Source organism: Zonotrichia albicollis, chromosome 1 (assembly GCF_047830755.1).
Source record: "Zonotrichia albicollis isolate bZonAlb1 chromosome 1, bZonAlb1.hap1, whole genome shotgun sequence".
Lineage (NCBI taxonomy): Eukaryota > Metazoa > Chordata > Aves > Passeriformes > Passerellidae > Zonotrichia > Zonotrichia albicollis.
Window position 1 is genome coordinate 121265741 of NC_133819.1, and position 21587 is coordinate 121287327.

The 21587-nt window shown below is 42.0% G+C and overlaps 1 protein-coding gene across 21 annotated transcripts in view; it reads left to right on the forward strand.

The window, feature by feature from the left end:
• The window catches only part of SULF1 (sulfatase 1), a 188024-nt gene that overhangs the window by 49964 nt on the left and 116473 nt on the right, over positions 1 to 21587 (forward strand). For 8 of the 21 annotated variants that reach the window (XM_074552158.1, XM_074552140.1, XM_074552156.1 and 5 more), the window contains exons 1-2: positions 11432 to 12044; positions 13817 to 13909. The exons of 2 other annotated variants lie outside the window; for them this stretch is intronic. The gene's annotated coding sequence lies outside the window, so the exon portion shown is untranslated. Of the gene's footprint in view, positions 1 to 7048; positions 7131 to 10966; positions 11366 to 11431; positions 12045 to 12270; positions 13079 to 13816; positions 13910 to 21587 lie in introns of those variants that run through there. 11 more of the 21 variants (XM_074552159.1, XM_074552204.1, XM_074552215.1 and 8 more) reach the window with 7 other exon arrangements.

Here is a 21587-nt window from a genome sequence, read left to right on the forward strand (position 1 = left end):
GAGTGCTATATGGATACAGGGGATGTGTTCTGCATTTACAGAACTGGGGTGCCCCAGAAGTGGGACCCCAGGCCAACACAGAGTTTCTAAGCAGCTGAAAGGACTGTGACAGCAAAGCCATGCTGTGCCCTGGCATGGGGCTGGGGACAGTTGAGAAACCAAATCTGTGTGTTTAGCAAGAATCAGAGTGGTCCAGACCTCACCCTGTGGACAAGAGGTGAGGCTTAATTTGGAATGGGAGGCACTCTCTGCAGTGACTCTTGCTCTGCCAAAATGATCCAGATTCATCTGCAATGAAAGAGTCTTCAGAAAACATGGTACATGAGGGGCCTTTCCTGGGACGTCTGCAACATCATTCTGCTTGTGGAAATAAAGAACCTCAGAAAATACAATCTCTGCATAAGAAAAAATGATGTGACTTAATTAACGCATCATGTTCATAAAGGAGTACCTTCTGTCAATCAGAATACCAACTTTTTCTGTATTTCAATATATTCCTGACTTTGCAACAATCAGTATGTAGAGGAATGTATGTGTGTTCATATATTGATCTAAACTATTAAGCAATACTAGTTAAACACTTCTGGTTTTGCTAGGTGAGGCTGAAATGTTGGTTTGTTTCTCAAAAGCATCACTGATGCCACTTCTTTTTAATATGCACTATATATGCACAAGCAGTGTTTATCAAGAACACCTTCCAGGGAATTTCCATGATCTAAGCAAATGTCTTTGAGATTACTAATATTCAAAATATTAAAAGGTGCTCTCTTTTTTTTGCTTATTTTTTTACTCTCTGGAAAGAGAAACTGAAATTTCAGAACCACAAAGGGTTTTCAAGGGTATGTAAGTAAGATTTCTCCTTGGAAAGGTACAGGTAGCTGTTCTCAAATCCAAGGGGCCCACAAAGAGTGTCTGGGTTTCTGGAATGAATTGCTGAGTTGTGCGTACAGGTGCTAAGTGTGATTACGTCAAAGTGTAAGTGCAGGAAATGAGATCACCCAAAGGTACCACAGGCACTGCAATATTAAGAACTGGGTATTAAGAACTGCAACTGTATTTATCTCCAGGTTTCAAATCCCTCCTCTTAAACCCACTTATTAACTATTTTGTTAGAAGCTGTGAAGGAGACCAGGCTGGGGTAGAGGGATACAAAGAATTTGGAGTGAGTTTTCAATTAAAATCCACAGTCTGTTCTGTTTCTGATAATCTCTAAATTCTTTTGAAGAAATGATCATTATAACTCTGTCTAATCTGTTTTCAAAACAGACTCTGAAATAGCCATTGTGTCCGCACCTTCTGTTTTTATAACTTATGTGCTTTGATATTGTAATTGATGCAAGTGGGTGCAATTAAATCTTTATTTGGAAACTTGCACCAAAGCAAGTCATTCAGTGAAAAAAAAAGCCACCAATGTGCTTTGACTCTAGATTCTCACACATATTTGCACTTACAATCAAAGCTTTTGTTCTGTTAAACTAACAAGGGCTGTTTAGCATAAGAAAGAGTTAACACAGGCTGCCTTACGTTTTGCTGATTTTGGGAATAACAGTTGAATGGAAAAATATTTGCAGGAAACTATGCTGTCACAGTAAAAATGACCAATTTTTATTTTAATAAGTAACTCACCACAAGTGGAGAGGTTTAAAAAAGGCCTGATGATATGCCAATGATTACTGTCACTCAGTGATAAAATACTTCTCTTGTTTTTCCTAAGAAAGATCACAAGAGAGCAGATCAGATCTCTAGCTCAAAATTGCTTCTAAACTAGGCAGTGAATTCCACTCCACCACTTTCACTTGGGGGGATTTCACAAGACAGGCAGGGATCGAGTTCTGCAATTAGTCGTTTGTTGGCATATCTTTATTTATTAGCTCTGTGACACAGTTATTGATCAGCCATTGCATTGCTACTTATAATTCAGGCACTGCTGTCTTAAAACTTAGCTGTGGATTGGTTTGTGTGAAAGGAATTTTTGTAGAAGGGCAAGCATGATTTATGTCAGTGAAATGATCTGTCTGCTTGGTCCCACTGCAGGGAAAGGCTGTAAAAGCACAGAGCTTAGTCAGGCTGTCAGCTGCTTCTGGAAAAACTACAGGTTAAAAGCCTTTTTCTTTTGCTCAGGGACTCACAACTAATAGGAAAAATCTTAAATGTAATAAAATATGGTGTGTATATGTACATGCATATATTTACATATACATTAAATATAGTTCCTTTTTCTTCTGAGAAAGTTCAGGTAGACCACTTTACCACCTATGAAGCAAAGTCGTGAAAGCACACAGTGGGTGTAATCAGGTTTAAAAACCCTTACAAGTGGGTATAAAAACCTCTATATTAATTTATCTGGAAAATATTATCTTGGCCTCCTTGAGAACCAAAAAGATGTCTTCTGAAGGGCACTCTTTGCAGAATACACCTCCAGCAAGAGTGAGGTTATTTAAGGAGTTCCTGTGTCAAGCTACCTTCCTGACAGGAAAGGTCAGACTTCTCGTGTCTCCAACAAGCGTGGCAGAGACTCTAACCTCAGTCTATCATTATGAGGAAATCAAGCTCAACTGCACTGAAATTTTTTATTGTTGATTAGACTGGTTTAAATAGCATCAGGGCTAAAACCTAAAAATAATGCTTGTTATCTGAAGATTGCCTCTCAAGATAATTCAGCATCTGAGGGACAGGTCTCATATCCTGTAGTAGGACAGCTGCACATTAGTAGAACACCTTCTGTCCCAGAGGAGGTGGCCATTGTAAAGTTTCTCCAATTTGACTCTTCTTGAGCTTGTGTGAGTTCTAAAATTTGATTTTAAGATCAACTTAAGCAAATTTAAGATGAGATTGTCTCTGAAGAAAGATGAATCTCGTTTTTTCTCTCCCTTGTGCCTTTTCTTCTGTCAGCACTATCATTTTCATAGCTTTGTGGTCTGATTAAACCTGAGTAAAATTTAGCCACTTAAAAAATCACCCAAGTGGTCTGCTATTGCTTACACAAAGGAGTCAGCAAGAACAAGAATTGTGTGAGCAGAGCTAGGGAAAAGAATGGATTGTTTCCGCCTGAGGTTTTTGCTGGATGTGAACCTGTCCTTGGAAGCTGCATCACCTGCAGTGGAGTATAGCTCCTAGCCACCTCTGTGGAGCCAATTGTTGGACTGTACATCAAACAACAGCCCTTACCACACTGAAAAATTCTGATTTTTCAGTGACTCCCTAATAGCATCCAGTTTGAAGAAAATGTTAGAAAGGCCTTGGATTTATTAAAATGCTGATTAAAAACAAGTTTCGAAACTAGTTGCAAAATGGCATTTCAGTCCTGTTTTTGGAACTATGTGTACAGCCTTGGGAAGAGAATGAGCCAACTATAAAAAATATTCTGAATCCCTTAGGACAGTACAGAAGAAAGAACAGCTCTGCCTTTTACATTAATCTAACCAACCAGGTTCTACCTTCCTACTCATTGATACCAGAATGAAGAGGAAAAATATTTATCCCTCCCTTCAACCAAATATGGAATTCAAATAAAAACAAAGTAAACCAGCCAGGCAAATAGTACAACTTCCTGCTCCAGTCCCTCTAAAATTCAATTTTACTGACATAAGCTTGGAAAAGATTCTGTGCCCTAAATTACCACTGAGAGTAAATAATAATTACATTTGCCATGACAGGAGATTTTGGGTCAGTGTCAACCTAAGGACAGCAGATGAGACGATCTGTTGGGATTTTCCTTTGCTGCTGTAGAAGGTTTTGCATGGACAGGGAGGGACAAAGGAGGCCTGAAGAGTACTCAGGCCCATGGTGGCACCAGAAGCAGAAAGTGCTTTTCCAGCCAGAATTCTGTTCTGTCTCTTGCAGTCCTGACCCTTTCCTCTCCCCTGTGTCCCTTGCCCTTTAGTGCTCACAGTCTGGGAAGTGCCACGGGACTGTCCAAGGACAGAGAGGGAATGTGGCTGCTGTGCCAAAGGGCAGTGGAGGAGAGTGGTGGGTACTGAGAGAGAAAAGGGAGGATAGAAATCCATGAGGATGAAGAACAAGATCCTCTTGTGGCACAGTTGAAGAGAAAGTAGAGAGAGGAATAGACCAGCAAAAGGGTCAGGAATCTCTCTTCTGACCCACAGCCTTTCAGATGTGCCACATCCAGTGGGCTCCACAGGCCAATATTGGTTTTTTTTTCAAATTCTCACTTTATTGAAAACCCCCTTGAGGTGGATCAAGGATGGATGTTCCCACAGGACCTTTTCCTAGCCCCTCCAGAATTTTACTCTTTCTTTGAAGACCTTTCAACTCCTTACCAATCAGCTTGAATGCCCTCAGCCTCTTTTGCTTTCTGAAATTTGACTAATATCTTCTTGTTCTACAAAGTGCCATGCCTTCTTCCTTCCTTCCTCCCCCAAATTCTACTGCTACTGCTACAATACTGAATTTTGCCTATCCTTTGGAGAGCACAATTCCAACTAGTCAAAACAGTTGAACAATCTGCTGTGCCTTGGGACCCTTAGATGGTACCACTCACTCTGCCCAAACCAGCTCTGCCTGGAAAGAAATGAGAACTCTCTTTCCATTAACACTGAACACCCTCAGCAACACCAATACAGGACCTACACTGGGATTTTTATGCATCTTGAATGATTGTTCTGACCTGCAAAGTAATCATAATGTCTTCCAGCCGCTCACCACCCCATATCAATTCTTCTCTCTTGGCCTTTCTCAGGATTACATTTCAGTTTTCACTCTATCCTCACTTTTTCAGTTTTCTCTACAATTATTTTTTTTTTTTTCTGACATATGATGTGAGGCATAGATGTTTTCAGGATGTGAATTAGAGGTTTTGGCAATAGAATGAGTAATTTATGGGATTTTGGCACCTACAAAAAGAATGGCAAGTGGCTTGGGTTGGTGGGATAGGCATGGTAACTTTCCTTCTTTTTTCCTTTTTTTTTAGAGTAGCTACATTTGAATTGTTCTCTAAATGTCATGTTTCTAAATATACTGGAGTATTATGGTTTAATTTTACTTTCAATCTATGATATCCCTAATTTAGATCCAGTAACAAGAATTTAGATATAGAATTATATACTCATGTAAATATATATATGTTTTATATACATATATATTAATCCACATCACCTATACATGTCTACACATACTTTTTTAGGGATGGGTATTGGCATTTAAGTCATTTCTGTGGGCAGGAGAAGGTAAAAGTTACACCCCAGACAATGCTAAGAGTACTTTTGCAGGAACCAAGTCTTCTCCATGCCGTGAATACTGCTTTATCATTCTTTTGGTGACATAAAACTCCATTATGACTTAGGTGTTATGACTATGTCATGATTTATGATCAGGAGGGCCTTGAATGAGTCTGCCAGCTGTTATGGCTGCATTGCCCTACCTGTCTATTTGTATGTCTTTACATGAGATGCCAATTTCTTTGAGGTTAATTGTCTTAGCAGGTGTAACTGTAAAGTTAATTATATGTGAAGCAAGGTAAGCATATTGGCCTCTTTTCTCAGTGAGAACAGAAGTGAGACTGAAAGGTCCCTGCTACTATACAAAAATTTCTGTACACAGAGGTATAGCTGGTCCTGCAATGTGTCTGCTCCTTCTGCTCCCAAATATTCTCATTGTTGTGCCTGAGATGAGATCACAAAAGGGTTAAATGAAATGTTTTCCTAAATTGTTATGGGATTTGCTGATACTTTGTTATTATAAAAATAAAAGGGCTACAGGGGCTGCTGCTTCCTTGAGTCTCTAGGAAAAAAATGAATTTGTATGTTAAACTGTGTGTGTTCCCACGCTCTGTCCAGAACATCATGAACATAGTTGGCTTTTTTAGGCAAGAGGTACCTTGATTATGTGCAATATTAGAAGTATGCTCAAAGGGGGAGGAGTAATATTAAACCTTCATAATTAAACTTTTCCTGATTTTGGTGAGTTTAACATGGAGTCATCGAAATCCTTCATTCTTTGTTATTGCAATTTTTTCAGGCTGAAAATTTTGAGTAGGAGCAAAGATGATAATTATGTAAGAGGGAGGGACTTAAAGATGACCACTGCTCATCACTTTGCTAATACTTAATGTTAAAAGCTGTGAGACATTCTGGCTTCTAAATTTTTGGCATTTTTTCAATTTTTGTTTAGTATTGGATGGTTTACCTCAAATTTTTTTCAGTAATGAAATTGAACTCTGTCCAAAACTGTGAAGTCAGCACAAGTTCTGAGAGCATGTTGCTCTCTGAGTTCTCACACTTTTAAAGCCTTGCAGACTCCATATATACTCTCTCCTTGGTGTGCTCCCTACTGCTGAGAATGGGATCACCTACCTTGTGCAGACTGGTTAAATCTGTTGATTTTCCTGCCTATATTTGCCCCTATTTTCCAGCTGTCTGGTGTGTTGAGCTCTTCCCAGACGCAGTGATCACTTGTTTACTGTGCTGGAGTTGAAACTCGTGGCCAGCTGGCAGCTGAGAAGGGAAGAACCACAGCTTCTTGGTGCATTAAATTGTCATATTAGGCTCTAGCTTGGAAAACTTTTGCTGGCTTTGTTTTCTTTTTCCCTAACAATGACATGACAAATATACTAGGTTTTCATTTGTTGGGTTTTTTTTTTGTCTTCTTTATTTAATTCTGGGATACCAAAATATAAAATAAAAAAAATCTAATCAGCTCTTCTGCTAGGGTAAGACACATGCCTTTTAATTGCAGTGACCTTGTTTGGTAGTGAATTACTATGCAACCACTAATGAGGGAGTTACCTTAGAAGAAATAGTAACCAAAAAGAATCAGTGTTTTGAGAGTGGGTGTAAGTGAAAAAGCACAAATTTGAGACTGACAATTATTTCAACTATTAATCTTCTTCTGGAGGCAAGTGATAGTGATGACAACAATCTGACAAATTGTAAAGCCCTGTGATGAATTGAGTCAATTATGATCTTTTGTCTGTCTCACCTGCACTCTATCCTCTGTTCTGGTTACTCCTCAGGGGAACTGTTTTTAGTATTGCAGTCCAAAGACAGATTGTAGCTGGGTATAACTTCCACACCATCTGATTCCATTGCAGGGAAGATGGAGCAAGGCAGAAGACCTTCCTTAAAAAATTGAAGTCTATATCCTTCCATCCCACAAGAGCTCTGCACAGGCAGGTAATCCTGATTCTGGAACTCTGCCCTTAATGCATTTCTAAAGCAGTCCTTTTGTAGCTAGCACATGTATGGTTTCCTGCTAAGAGAGTACGTGTATAGGCCTATGCTCATTTCCCCAGAAAATATGGAAATTGTTCTGGGACGCCTGGATTAGGGTCCTGAATTCTAGGATACAGAATTCTGCATTTTCATGTGTGCTGTAAATTTGGTATGACTCACCAAATTTCTCAATATTTTTTGTACATTAACCCTATGGTGTTTTTACACAGAATAGTCATTGTTGGAATATTTTGTTCAGGTGAATGGGTTTGAGCAGGGACAGTGAGAAGAAAGCTATCCAGCGGGTATATGGTTGCGTGCCTAAATGTTATTTATTTCTTCTTCCTCTGGCCAGGTTTTTGATCTTTAGCTGTGCCACTCAAATGTCTCCAAGTTTGGTAGGTGAGTTCTGAGAGCCAACTGAATCAATTCAGACGACTGTAGTGAAGGGGTGCCTGAATCCTGAATCTTGCACAGCTCTGGGCTTCCAGCATGGAGGAAACCCTTCTGAAAGACCATGTGTTTCTGAAATTTAGGTGACTCCAGGTTAAGAAACAATTGAGCAGACATTTGCACAGAACATAGTTTGGGATTTAGCTCACAAGTTTCACATGAGCCTATGTCTGACTTTGGAATGCCCACATATGGAGAAAAAGAAAATGAAATGCTGGCTTCACCAGCAGCTGCTGTATACTCAATACTTTTGATCAGACCTTTTTTACTAAGGCTCCTGAACATGGATTTATGAGCCAACCTCTAAAAATCTTGGCTGAAGTTCTTAAAAGGAATTCATCTCTCTTATACTACCCACCATGAGGCCCCAAAACTGCCAAATTCTTTAAGAAAGAAAGAGCAGCTGTGCCACACTAAGTCATGGGTATACTAGGCTTGGCACCCTCCAGCAGTGGAAAATAGTGGATGCTTGGGGTAAAGTGTAAGAATAGGACAAGCACGGAATATTTGTCCAGGATCCACTCCAGGTGATTCAGGGATTCCCTGTACCAGAAGCTATATATTTGTATTTAATTGCTGAGAGTATTTATTTTTTTTCATGAACTTGTCCAAACATTTGAATACATGTCATTTCTATCCCCCACTGCATCCTGCAGCAAGCCGCTCCAAGGTTTCACTGTGCTCCACATGAAGAAACATATCTTCCTGTGATTTTTGGAACTTGCTGTTTGCTGGGATCTTTAGAAAGAAACATTGGTTTTTAATTATTTATCTTTTCTTTGCAATTCAGGATTTCAAAGGCTTTTTTATTACATGTCATTTTCGACAAGATATCATTGAAACTCAACAGGAGCATGAGCATGCTATTCATGCATGAGCATGCATTTCAAGCTAGAATTTAACAGTAAACTTGTTGGCAGATTTATAGTCATGTTCTAGAACCTCTTCTGTTCCTATATAAACTCTTCAAACATAATTGAATCCAGGGTAGACATAAAATTATTCAAGGAAGCAAAAAGTCATCTTCCCTTCATGTTGGCAGGAGAGATAGACTGAGGTTGCTGCAGCAATCATGAAAAATCCCCTTTGATTATTTTTGAGAGCTGAAAATGCCAGAGTTGAGAATTGCATGAGGTTCTTGAGCAGACGTGCACGTGTGTGATTACGTGCTTGTGTTCCACACCGACACACAAAACTGCCAAGGCCATCTGTGCTGGAGAAAGGTGGTGAGTTAAAGTCTAGGCAACACAGAGTGAACCTCAGTGCCCTGGCTTAAAGATGCTGTTGGCTACCATGGAAACCAATTGGAACTACTCTGTGAGGGACATGTTATCTGTGGGAACAAAACAAGAGTGACTATTTCTCAATATCACAATTACTTACAATTAATCTTGCATATTAGGATTGTCTTGAGTTATTTGCATAAAGCATTATTCACTTTGCTACAAGTCTTATGTGAGTGGGGGCAGCCTGACCTTAGCAAGAGTTCAAGGGTTTGACAGTCAACTTGAGAACCTGTTTTATGATGCATAATTTTAACAGCATTTCGGGTATGGCTCTTCAGTGAAGCTTTCATTTCAGCCTTTAAAACCTAAACTCTTTGCAGATGGCAGTGTGCATAGAAGAAAAGTGGTGCAAAAGTCTGTTATAAGCTGTCACAGCAAACTAAATCTGGCTGTAGTCACACAAGTAGCAGTTAAATTATCCCGCAACATCAGCAGTAGCTTTTAAGTGAAAACATGATCATGGGTGATGTTTAAGGGCTAATAGAGACAAAAATTTGTATTTCAAGTCATGGCAGAGACTATGAAGAGAAATGTGAGGGGATGTGTGTCTCGGTATACAAAACACTAAATTAGGGGACATTTTAAACAAGTCACTTTTACAGTACTTTGACTTGACAGGCATCAGCAGAGGCATCCCTGACTCACACAGGCCTAAAACCAACAGACCTTGGCCTGTGCATCACACAAATGCTCAGTAACTTGCTTATGTATATTTATACTCAGATATAATAAACGACATTGGATAGGCATTTACCACATCACAAAATAAAATCATTGTATGCACATAACTGTCATTCATGTTGGTTAGAGGTTGAACCCTGCTGAATTTGCCTCTCATCTGACCAATATAAACAAAGAGCATCTGTGAGGTGAGCTACATTTTAGAAAGTGAGTCAGGACACAGCATGATGCAGCACAATTTGAGGGGCTTTTTGATATTCCACATCTTTGATCACTATAGATTTTTAATGCAGTTACTGTAAAATACTGGTAAGAAGTACAGCTAAGGAAAATGCAAATGAGCTCAATAAAGACTCCAGGGCTTTTTGGGTATGTAAGGTTATCCAGTCTGTTTACAGATCACAGTCTGCTAGAATGAAACAAAATCAAATCAAACCCTTGCCCTGAAGATATAATTGGCAACATTAAGAATCTTACAATACCCCAGGGACAGTAGTTGCATCTCTACTTCACCACATATTATTGTTGAAAATATTATTCAGCTGTTTATTTATCTAGAATTAGCAGATTAGGGAGTAGTGTTTTAGTGGATACCAAACATCTGTGATAGCAGTTTCAGAGTAATAGACTGAAACAGGCACTGTATCATCACTTTGGGGAAGAACGTAGGCAAATACAGTTTCTTCTTTTTCTTTTCTTTTCCAGGTCAGCTTTGCTAACAGCTATCTGGGCTCAGACCCCAGCTCTTGAATCTCACATTTTATTAAGTACTCACTTTGCCACTAGTCATTCAGAAACAGCCTTGTGTAAGGTATTAAAGAACGAGTAAGCCAAATCAGCATTTCAAGACCCTCATATGGCTTTCATATAGCTGGGCAGAGTGTGTCTTTTCACAATTGCAAACCTTTCTTCAAGTCGGATGTTAACACTTTCAGAGTAACTTTTAATGCCAAAACAACGTCCTTCCCTTTCAGTTCAAAGAAAACACAACATCTGTCATAATGTGAAATGTAGATTTAATGCAAGTGTCAAGTCAGGCACTTGGTAATGAGGTAAAAACCCTTGAGATTCTAAGTCTCTCTTCCACGCTATCCTATTACAGGGAGGGGAAAGGAAAGAACTGTTTCTTTGGCACTTAGCAGCTTTTCTGTGTCCCTTATCTATCCTTCCCGGACATCTTCTGTAAATTAGTACATTTTTCCTGGCAGTGACCCTGAGAGGGAGGAAGGTGTGATAATGTTTGCTTTGCGGCAGAGGGAAGCTGAGGTGCAGACCAGCCACAGTCCGTGCTTGCCGCGGCACTGCCCGAAGCCCCCAGTCCCGGCCGGGGCGGTGGCGGCTCCCCGGGGGCAGGGCAGCGCCCCCAAACGCCGCCGCATCCCGCGGGACGCTGCGGGGCGGCGGCGGCAGCGGCGGGGAAGCAACAGGCTGGTGGCAACCGGGCCGGGGGAAGGCGGCGGGGAGCTGGGCCGGAGCTGTCCCAGCAGCGCGGAGCGGGCGCTGCAGCCGCCGAGGGCGGGCGGGCACCGAGCAGCGCCGGGGAGCCCGTACCGGGAGCCCGCACCAGGGAGCGGGGGCGGCCAGCCCGCCTCCCGGGAAGCGCGGGCTCGGGGCAAGGACTCGCACATGTCTGAGTGCAGAAGCAGAAATATTTGCTTTTCGGATATCCCCTCTTCTCCCCGCCTCGCCCCCCCGCCCCAAACCCGGTTTTCCTCCAGCCTCTCTCCGCCGTTCTCCCAGGAAGGCTGGAAGCGGCCACGGGGTAACCGCGGCACGGTAAGGATATGGGATTTCGGGATGCAGATGTCACATCGCCCTGCAAACGACTCCCGCGGTAGCACTTTATCAGGATTTCAAACTGCATCATTTATCTTTTTTAGAAAAGCCTCTCTCTGAAGAGATTGCCCTCAATAGACCTGCCACAAAAACATTTTAGTGTTGCTCTTGTGCTTCTGTGCATCGCACTGCGAAGGGGTCCCAGTGGTCCCCTGGGAATACAGGGAGTTGTGAGAAGTTACACAACTGGCCACCAGACTAATCCACTCCCTCTACCTTCCCGCGAGTACCTCCCCCTTCTGCTCTTTTTTTCAATAGCAGCGCTTTCTCAAAATCTCAGGTTACTTTGCTAAAGAGTTCTCAGCCTCATACTTTCTGCCCTTGTCTCTGCCTCCAGCTCCTTAAGAGCCACCCAACCCCAGCGATTGGATTGGGCAGCCCGTCTTGACACACCACTGTGCTGAGTGCTTGAGGACGTGTTTCAACAGATGGTTGGGGTTAGTGTGTGTCATCACACTCGAGTGGGGATTAGGGGAGAGAGGCAGCCTTGCTGGAGCTGTGTGGTCTTCCCCAAGTGTGAGCTGCAAGCAAAAGAAGAAATACCTAGCTCTGGGGCAGAAGCGGGAAGAATCGTTTCCAGCAGCTCAGAGGGAAAAATAAAACCGCACATTTTGTTCAGGTAAAGTAAAAGGCACCTCATGCCTCTCTCGCTCTCTCTTTCTTTTTTTTTTTTTTTTTTTTTTTCCTTCACGGTTTTCAGAGGAATGCTAGCACAGCACACTTGTCAAAGCCAGTTGCTGCTGCCTTATCAATGCTGCTATTGTACGGCTGACAGATAACAGCGAGCACAGCCTGATGCTTGGCTGTCTTCATAGAGCTAACACTCTTAGCGCCGCTAAGGTCACGCTTTCGGAGGTGTAGATTGGAAAATCTCCCCGGGAGCGGTGTGTCCCGGCGCTGCGGGAGCCGGCTCTGCTCCCCCCGCAGGCAGCGCTCTCCGCTGGGCGCACACGTGTGTGAGAGTCTGTGTGTGTGCGAGAGTGTGAGTGTGTCTGTGTGTGTGTGCGCGCGTGTGTGTGCGCGAGAGAGTGAGTGTGTCTGTGTGTGTGTGAGAGAGTGTGTCTGTGTGTGTGTGTGTGTATGTGTGAGTGTGTCTCTGTGTGTGTGTGTGTGTGTGTGTGTGTGTGTGTGTGTGCGAGAGTGTGAGTGTGTATGTGTATGTGTGGGTGTGGGTGTGGGTGCCCGCCCGGGGTCTAGGGGTGCCACGGTGGGTGCTGTGTGTGCGGTGCCACAGTGGGTGCTGTGTCTGGGGGTGCCACCGTGGGTGCTGTGTGTGCGGTGCCACAGTGGGTGCTGTGTCTGGGGGTGCCACGGTGGGTGCTGTGTCTGGGGATGCCACGGTGGGTGCTGTGTGTGCGGTGCCACAGTGGGTGCTGTGTCTGGGGGTGCCACCGTGGGTGCTGTGTGTGCGGTGCCACAGTGGGTGCTGTGTCTGGGGGTGCCACGGTGGGTGCTGTGTCTGGGGATGCCGCGGTGGGTGCTGTGTGTGCGGTGCCACCGTGGGTGCTGTGTCTGGGGGTGCCACCGTGGGTGCTGTGTGTGCGGTGCCACCGTGGGTGCTGTGTCTGCATCTCCGAGCGCCTCCGAGCCCCGGCAGGGCCGTGGAACTGCGTGCTCGGGCGGGAGAAGGCACCGCGGCAAAGTATTCCCCAGGTTTGGAGCAGGATGCTGCAGCCTGTCTGGGGCTCAGCTGGGAGGCAAAGCAGAATGTTTTGAAAGTGCGTTGGAGATGTCTGTAAAGTTTGAAGGCTCCTTTATAGAGACCTGCCTGGGCTCCTGACAGTCGGCATCGAGATGGTTTGGCTAACACATGGGCGTAAAGTTAAGAGAAAATCAGGGAAGTAGGGAAAGGCAGGGTACAGTGTAATGCTGCTCTTGCAGCTGCAGCAGAGCAGATGGATGTAATTCATTTGCAGATCTGTTTGTGAAAGTTTTACAAGTCATTGAAAACTAAGTAGCATCACTATAATGGATCATTAAAGACTCGCTATATTTATAGATTCTAAACTAGCAATCTGAAGTGTTAATTAGACGTAGGCAAAAATTTATGTTTAGGAAGGAAGGGGGGCAGAAATATAATTAGAAATTAGTTATGGAAGTACTCTGCTATCATTTTCATTTAATTCCGCTATTAAGTTCATTGATGTCTGGAGCGTGGGAAGCCCAGCAAATTAACTAAATCAGAAATGTTATCACTAATTACAGTATGTTAGCTTATCAGAAAAGACGTTTTCATTGTTTTATTCTAAATTATCTAGATGGAGAAATTAGAGGATGGATTATTTTTCCTTTTATTTGGTTTGGAGTTCTTTGCTTTAAAGTTTACTGTATATGTATCCTGTTTTCCTGTGCAGAGTAACAATATTATTTGCTTCTTTTGCACCTTAACAGTTCTTCACAGTAACTGTCACATACCTCTGGTGCTTATGAATTATTGGCCTCCTACTTGTGAAAGAAATCTAACACTGTCCTCACCACTTACAGGTGAGATATTCTATATATAATACTGTATCTAATGTGTTCTGAAATGAGATCTGTTTAGTAGGCTGAGCAAGGGGATTTATAGCTAGTGCTTTGTGATTTTGGTATTCAACAGTGTAACGATGCCCATAAACCCATGTTTCATGTTGCACATATATTTTTGCCTTAAACCAACTTTTTTTGTTAACTTTTTTCCTTGAACAGACTATTTGGCCTCTTTACAGGTTGTTCTCAGCTTGTATTTTCAAACACACTCTTTAGTGCAGATGTGTCCTCAGAAGTCATCCACAGCAATTTGAAACAGAGAATTAGCCAAATCCCAAAAATCACCGGGCAACCAGACCAAGATTTATGTGAATAAATTTGACCATTTTGGTTTTTTCTCTCAGTCTACACTTTCTCATTGTAAAAAGTGATGGAAACTTTTACAAGCTTCAAATGAAAAACAAAACCAAAGGAAAACCTCATTATAGCTCTACGTACAAGTCTTGTATATTGGATTTCTCCTCTTTCTCCCAGTGTGTCCTGTGAGAAGCCCAACATGCCAGCTTCAGCACACAGAGGTTCAGACTTCAGCAAAGCTGAGGTGCAGCACTGTGAGCTGCAGAGCCTGGTGCTGTCACTGCCTAGCTGAAACCTATCCCTCTTTGTGGGTATCACAGATCAGATGATCTACAAGAAACCATATTTTTAAAGAAAGTGCATAGCTAATTACACATGCCCAGCTTGTTATTGTTTTACTAGGGGGACAGAAAACAAACTAGTTTCTCTAGCACTGCCAGAAAATCTTGCTGAGAAACTAGGAACAGCAAATCATGTTTTTCCTTCCTTCATAATGATGGGGCTGTTTAAAAGACAATGCCCACGGGGCAGTCCAGCTTCTTGTCAAAACGTAATCTACTGTTCCAGATGGTAAACATTCAAAGACATATTTATGGTGACTTCTACATACCTTCCTTTGACATTGGCTTTTTTTTTTCCTGAGAGCACTTGTGCTGGGTACACACATGAAGTTCCCATTAGCATCCCAGCAGCTGTAAAAGTGTTCAGAGCTCACAAAGATGTTCCTCACAGTGAGATAAAAATAATCTTAGGAAAAGATCTGAGACAGTACAAGTTCCGTGATACGCTCAAGGTAAAAAATTCCAGAGGTACAAAAAAAATCCATAAACTGCTGCATGAAAGCTGTAACACATTTTTGTTGCGGCTAATTCATCTTCGCTTGATATGGAATGCTGAACATACCAGGCATGTCTGTACTATCAACTCTGTTTGTGATGTGAGGCAACCTGCTCTGCACAAAAGCTGGTGTGTTTCTTTTTCCCCCAGCTAGTGAAAATTAGGTGGGATACTTATTGTCTTCATAGAGTTTTCAAAGTGTCACCCTGTTTTGTTTTTTTTCTCACTGCTCTGAGCAGTTAGGTAGAGCACAAGGAAATGTTTTCCAGCCAGAATGTGTTCTGCCCTGAATTGTCTTAATTATGTGTCAGTTTATTGCTTGTCAGGGGCTTCCTCTTCTTAGCACTTTATAATTGAGGTGGGTGAGCTCATTACATCACAATATGCAACTTCAGTTTCTGCTTCTTGGCATGTCTCCTTGGCCTTTCATTGATTTTTGTCTCTGTTTCAGAGGAAAAAAAATAATTATGATTGGTGTAATTTGCATTGAAAAAAAACCGCTTGGTGAATTTCCAAATGGCATGTAAATGCACCTTCAAAAAGTAGGCTAAATTAGATGTTGTTAGGAAAAAAATTGCATGTAGAAATCCAAAATTATCCTAGAGATTGCGAGTAACAGTGTGAAAATTATTGTAACCTTATTTCATTCTTTTGTAATCTTATTTCAGTCAGGAACTGATAAAAACAGTTTGTTTGAAATGTTGTGATGCTGGGGACAGTGCTCCTAAATGTGCAAACCATTATAAAAACCACACTCAGTGGATGTTAGAGTTAGACAGCTAAGGAAAAAAATATTAGAAAACATTTGCAAATTCTGTTCTGGCTAGAAACACTTTATTGCAGACTATCTATTTTGACAGTCTGCAGGTTTTTTATCTAGCTTTGTTTAACTTATATCCTGCACTTGATTTTATATATATATATATATATATATATATATATATATATATATATGACCAAATGCTCATGCAGGATCAGGAGTTTGAGCCTTGTGTAATGTCAGGGCCCATTCTCACACTGATGAGGCAGGACACTTGTTGCAGATGTCATGGGAGTCATGGGTTCCACGATTTCCTTAGCTTTAGAAAGCGCTTTGGGGGATTTGTGTTTGAGTGGGAAGGCAGACTGATGTGATAACAATTGAGAAAGCTCCTTTTTGAGCCCCTTGAGAGCTGCAGTGTTCAACAGAGAACGAGGGTCCCGTGACAACTCTGCGGTGACATAGAAAGAATCCAATTAGTGGCCACTCCTGCTGTTGATACTGGATCTCTCCTAAAACATTTCCACCATTACCACCCCCATTGTAATCCCATCCACGGCACTGATAATGGGATCAAGAGTGTCTTTTCAGAATGCCTGTTTAAATTTTAACTGCCATCTTTGGGGATTTCGAGGATATTAAATCAGAAGGCACTGAATAACACCGCTCTCAAGAGAGCATTAAGACACCCATAAGACACAGTCATTTTCCTCATACTACCCTGTCCCAATGCCTCCATCACAGGTAGAGGTGCATTAAGTGGGCTGCAGTTGAAGTGGGAGGGCTGAATGTACATGGTGAATAATCCCCTGAGGTGTGGCTGTCCCTGCACTGCAGTTACCTGCAGCCCTTGTCCCTGAGCAGCCACACGTGCAGGAAGCAGCAGAGGAAGGGAGTGGGAGGGGGTACAGTCCCATGTGCTGTGCCCTAGCAGTGGCAGCAAGTCACTCTGCTTCTCCTTTAACAAGCCTTCAGCCATCACTCTGCCTTCCCAGCTGCATCGGCAGTGTAATATTCTCTCCTGCCCCCCTCAGATGGTTTTCTCTTTCACTTTTCTTGCTCCAACGTTAATTCATCATTTCCATATGATCAGAGTGCAGTAATTCCATTGTTATTCCTACCAAGAGGGGCAAGTTCAGTGCTGTCATGTGCTTGGAGAGGAAGCTGTAAAGTGGAAAGGCTCAAGGCTCTATGCTGTGTCACCTCAGAATGCAGCACCGCAGTAATTATTAAATTAATAGCCAAACAAGACTCTCCTTAGCTGAATTATTTTAGCACATTTCAGTTATGTCAGTAGACTGCTTTTGAGGGCCCCTGCAAGATCTTTGTTTAGCATTGCTTATTCATACTCAAAAGTTGTTAACTGGTGAGAGTAATTCCATTTTAATTTCATGTGTCCTAAGAATCTTATTTTCTGAGGAAACTTATGCTTGTTTCATCTTATAGTTTATGCACACAGCAGATTTAGTGTCAGTGATTTTCCCAGAACTTTAGTTCTCACTTTCAGAGTCTGCTGGAATGGTTGGTAAGCCTTTGTTACTGTGTGTGCTCTATTAATCCTGGAGCTCTGAACCTTCCCAGTCATAACCACCACTGGTGGTTTGGTTACAGTGAAACATTTTTTGATAATAGTTGACCTTTACACTCAAAATTTTATCATGATTTCCCTTTTTTTATAATTTATTCTTTTGTAGCAAAAATTGACTTACAATTAAATATTAACTTGCATTATAGTATTGAAATCTGCATATTTGGTAGTATTGCTGGAATATATACTGCAATCTTTCTAGATGTGGTACTGCAGAATTCCAGGCTGCAGATCAGTTCTAGATTATCTGTAGAATACTTCATGGAGTTTCTATATAGAAGCAAAAGACTAGAAAGTCAGTGATGTTGTATTCCAAAAAAAATCCTATCCTGGTTTGAATGTAATTGTTGCATGCAAGCTGCCATTTCTCTATGATGTGAATTTAACCCATCTTAGCAAGGAGAGGAGCTGCTTGACAGCAGCTGTATTTTTGTGGTGCTTCACAGGAGGTGAACTCTGTTTGGAAAGCCTACAGAGAAGATGGGGAAGCTTTTGGCACTAGGGTTCTGGAGAATAAATGTAACAGGGAGCTGAACACAGGGGATTGTTTTTCTCAAAAGCATCTATTAAAACTGAATAGTGGTCTGTTCCAGTATTGTAATTGCAATGTGCCAAGATATTCATTATTCTACCATGTGCACTGTTTTGTCTGTTTTCACTTAAATACAGAAAAATGTGTTGCCAAGCCTGTAAATGTCTGCAAAACTGCCAACTCTCCTGACTTTTATCAGTAGTCTGAAGATATTTAGCCTTCTTTGTAAAGCTTCAAGTGTAAGAGTCAAGATATAATGTGAGAAGTTCAGATCTCTGGTTTCTGGTTTTTTAAGCCTAATCCTCCTGGTTGCTGAGACAGCTGGCTTGCATGCAGCTCCAGAAACATGAAGGAAACTAACAGAAATCCCAAATCTGCCTATGTAAATGCATGCAGGCTGTGTGAACAAGGTGGGTTTGTGCATGTTGTGCCTGGCAATTAAAATAACCCAACTTTTTTTCCTGAGGTTTACTGTAATCAGCTCCTCCTGAAATTTCTGATCGGTCGCCTGATAACTCCCATTTTGTTAAAGAGGTTTTATTGCAACAGAGGGTGAGGTTTCTTGTCTCCTCTCAGACAGCAGAATAGCTTGCTGCCCTGGAGAAACCCATCCTTGATCTTCCCATCCTCTGCCTGCAGCAGTGTGTTCCCATCTCCTTCCTTGTGCCAGGTTTGGCTCTTGGCTCACCTCCTGGAGTGCTGAATGAACTCATCAGGCCAGTGGGAAGCTCTGTTGGCTGCCTGCCTACTGAGTTGGTTCATCTCTGCAGGTGGACAGAGGGTCCACATGGAACCATGAAAGTGGTTGGAGCTGCTGGCTTGGGGTGAGGAGGGGAAACACGGCCAACACTTCGGGGGGCTGTGAGCTGTAAGATATTCAGCTACCTGGTGACACCTCAACCCACACACTGGGGCACTGTGTGCGTCCACAGAAGTGTGATAACAGATGTTATCTGGCACAGACTGTGCCTGTGTCACCATGAGCATGAGGCTAAATGTGCACATGTAATGGAAGCCTATCCCTTTTTATTTAGAGAATCGCTGCAGTATCACTCAGAATACAGAAAGTCGTCCCTTACCACTTCTGACTCTCTAACCCAACATCTAGGATTTGGAGAGAAGCTAGTAAGTGGTGTGGAGAGAAAAGAGGAAAGAAATAGAAGTGCCTGCTCTGCTGCTGCTTTAAAAAGGTGAATGAGATTCTGAGGGTGGGATCCAGCCTGTGTAGCCAAGGTGCCCCTTGGGTCTTAAATACTTAGACAACAGCTACCTAAAGGCATGTTCTGTCTCTGATCAATGAAGAGAGTCCCCCTGAAAACCTCCAGGCACTGCAGTTAGGAAAGCAGGATTTCCTTTTGTAAATCTTCAAAGGCACCTGCCTCTTTCCATATGTAGGGTTGAAGCTGGCTTGCTTTGTAAAGATTGCTGAGAAGCTTAACCTGGAAGAACTTGATATCATCTTGAGTTTCTTTTTCAGCCCATAGATGAGCAATGACATGGATAAACACTCTATTTGAACAGCTGTGGTGTAATTCTTACACAACTCTTTAAGGTGTCTTCTATACCTTCCACAGAAGAATGCATGAAGCAGGTCTTTGATTTGAACCCTGGAGATATGATGCACTGTAAGGGACTAGGATACTCAGATTAAATGTAGTTTTGGTACTGACTGTAGAAATGGAACACTGTACTCCTCCAAAGTGTCACCTGTTCTATTGCTGGGTTATACTGACAAAAAATGTGAATGTAAGTTATATAGGTTACACACAAATGTTTTAAAAATTGCTCAGTGTTGTTACTTAAAGAATGTTTCAAAGGCCTGTGGGGTAGATAGTGCTTAGGGGAATCAGAGATGGTGCTGGTGGTGCCTACACGCAGTAAAATCACAGTGAGGAATAATGGATGATCTTAGAGGAATATGATGTTGGACAAAGAATGGAAGAAAGAGAGAAAAGTAAGAGATTCTGCACTCATGTTTCTGGATCTACATATGCTAAAACTTTTGAGGATTATTTCCCAGTGACTTGACTGCCTAGGGGCAGGCCAGTCACAAATTAGAGAATAGTAGTGCAATAATAAACTGAACATCCTGAAAAAAACAGCACAGGATGCCTTTTAACTATCACCTTTTTTTTCCACCCCAAGGACAGTAAAAATGCTAAGAATTGTATCTTTTAGAATAATACTTGAGTTTTGCTAACTTTGTGACAATAAAGAATTCTGCATTAATCCAGCCTTTGTAGAAATATTGAGCAAAGGTTCCTTTGATGTCATTACCCGCTATTTTATTTTAGCTATAACATCTGAAATCTTGAATGTGTGTTTAGTAAAACACATGTGAACTTACCTTGTTGTTATCTATTATACATCTAGGGCCAATTTATGAACTGAGACTGTAACACTCTCTGCTTGGCCACCAGGAGATGGTAGGATTTAGGGAGACAACTACCACAGTTAGACCAATAAAAATGTTCTGAAGTGAACACAAGTATCTGTAAGGAATTCCAGTCGTTTCTTTTATCTCTATATCAGTAGGAGGTTGGTTTTTTTTATACCACTATAAACTTCCATCCATTGTCAATATTCAGGCTTCCTGAGCTCTATTGCTCTGCAACTCAACTCCTTTGTGAAAAAGGCCACTGAATTTGGGGTTTGTTTTCCTTCTGCTTGGTATGGAGCATTCCTCTAAAGCAGAGATCCTCTGAAGTGAGGAAGGGCAAAATGAAGAGACTTTGAGGTGTGCACAGTCAGGGATCACCAGAGTCCTCAAAAGAATAGCTGTTCAACATAGGAAATGTGCAGCTACAGAGAGGTATTGAAAGAAGTACACCATTTTTTCAGATTTTCCCCATCCTTTGCAGCTCATATCCCATTTTGTCTTTCAATAAATTGCTCTGCAAGCATCTCCTCTCCACAAATTTTGCACAGTTTTGCACATCATCAATTTGTGAAGGGTTTGATATGCAATATAACCATGTCTCAAGAAATAGGTCTATGTTCCAGCTATTTATTTTGGTCCTGGGTACCATGGATATCTATAGCACAAAGAGGACATCTATCAAATCCTGTGAAACCTTTAGAGAGGATAATAGCTGCCAACATGCAATGTGCTCTGCAAAAGCCAGATAAAACAAGGACATGGCTAAGTATAGCTGATGTATGTGCTGTCTTGGACAAGTGACATTGTGGAACTGTATCTTGATATTGTGTGTTTTGAGGACCCTGTCTACCTTGTAGGTAAGGATGGAGAATTTACTGCACTTTCTGGTAGCTGCAGAGCATTTGCAGTGTGAGAATATCATGTGGACTTTGTGTATTCCTATTTTATATGCCGTGTAAAATCCTTAGTTGTTGTTAAGAAATCCAGAGAGTTATTGGAGAGAACTACTTCCTGAGGAGCTTGAACCTGTGTTGAGGGAGTTCTGCAATGACATTCATATGCCTATCACATTGCTTTTGGGTGCTGGTTCAAGGCTGCTTTGAATAAAGATGTTTCCTACATACAGTTTAATGAGGTCATCAATATGGGCATCAGAGCTCGAGTTCAGGTGAGTGATGCTGCTGCTGTGACCTGTCTGCTCCACTCCTCCAATGGAGATTACTCATGCACACACCTTGAGAG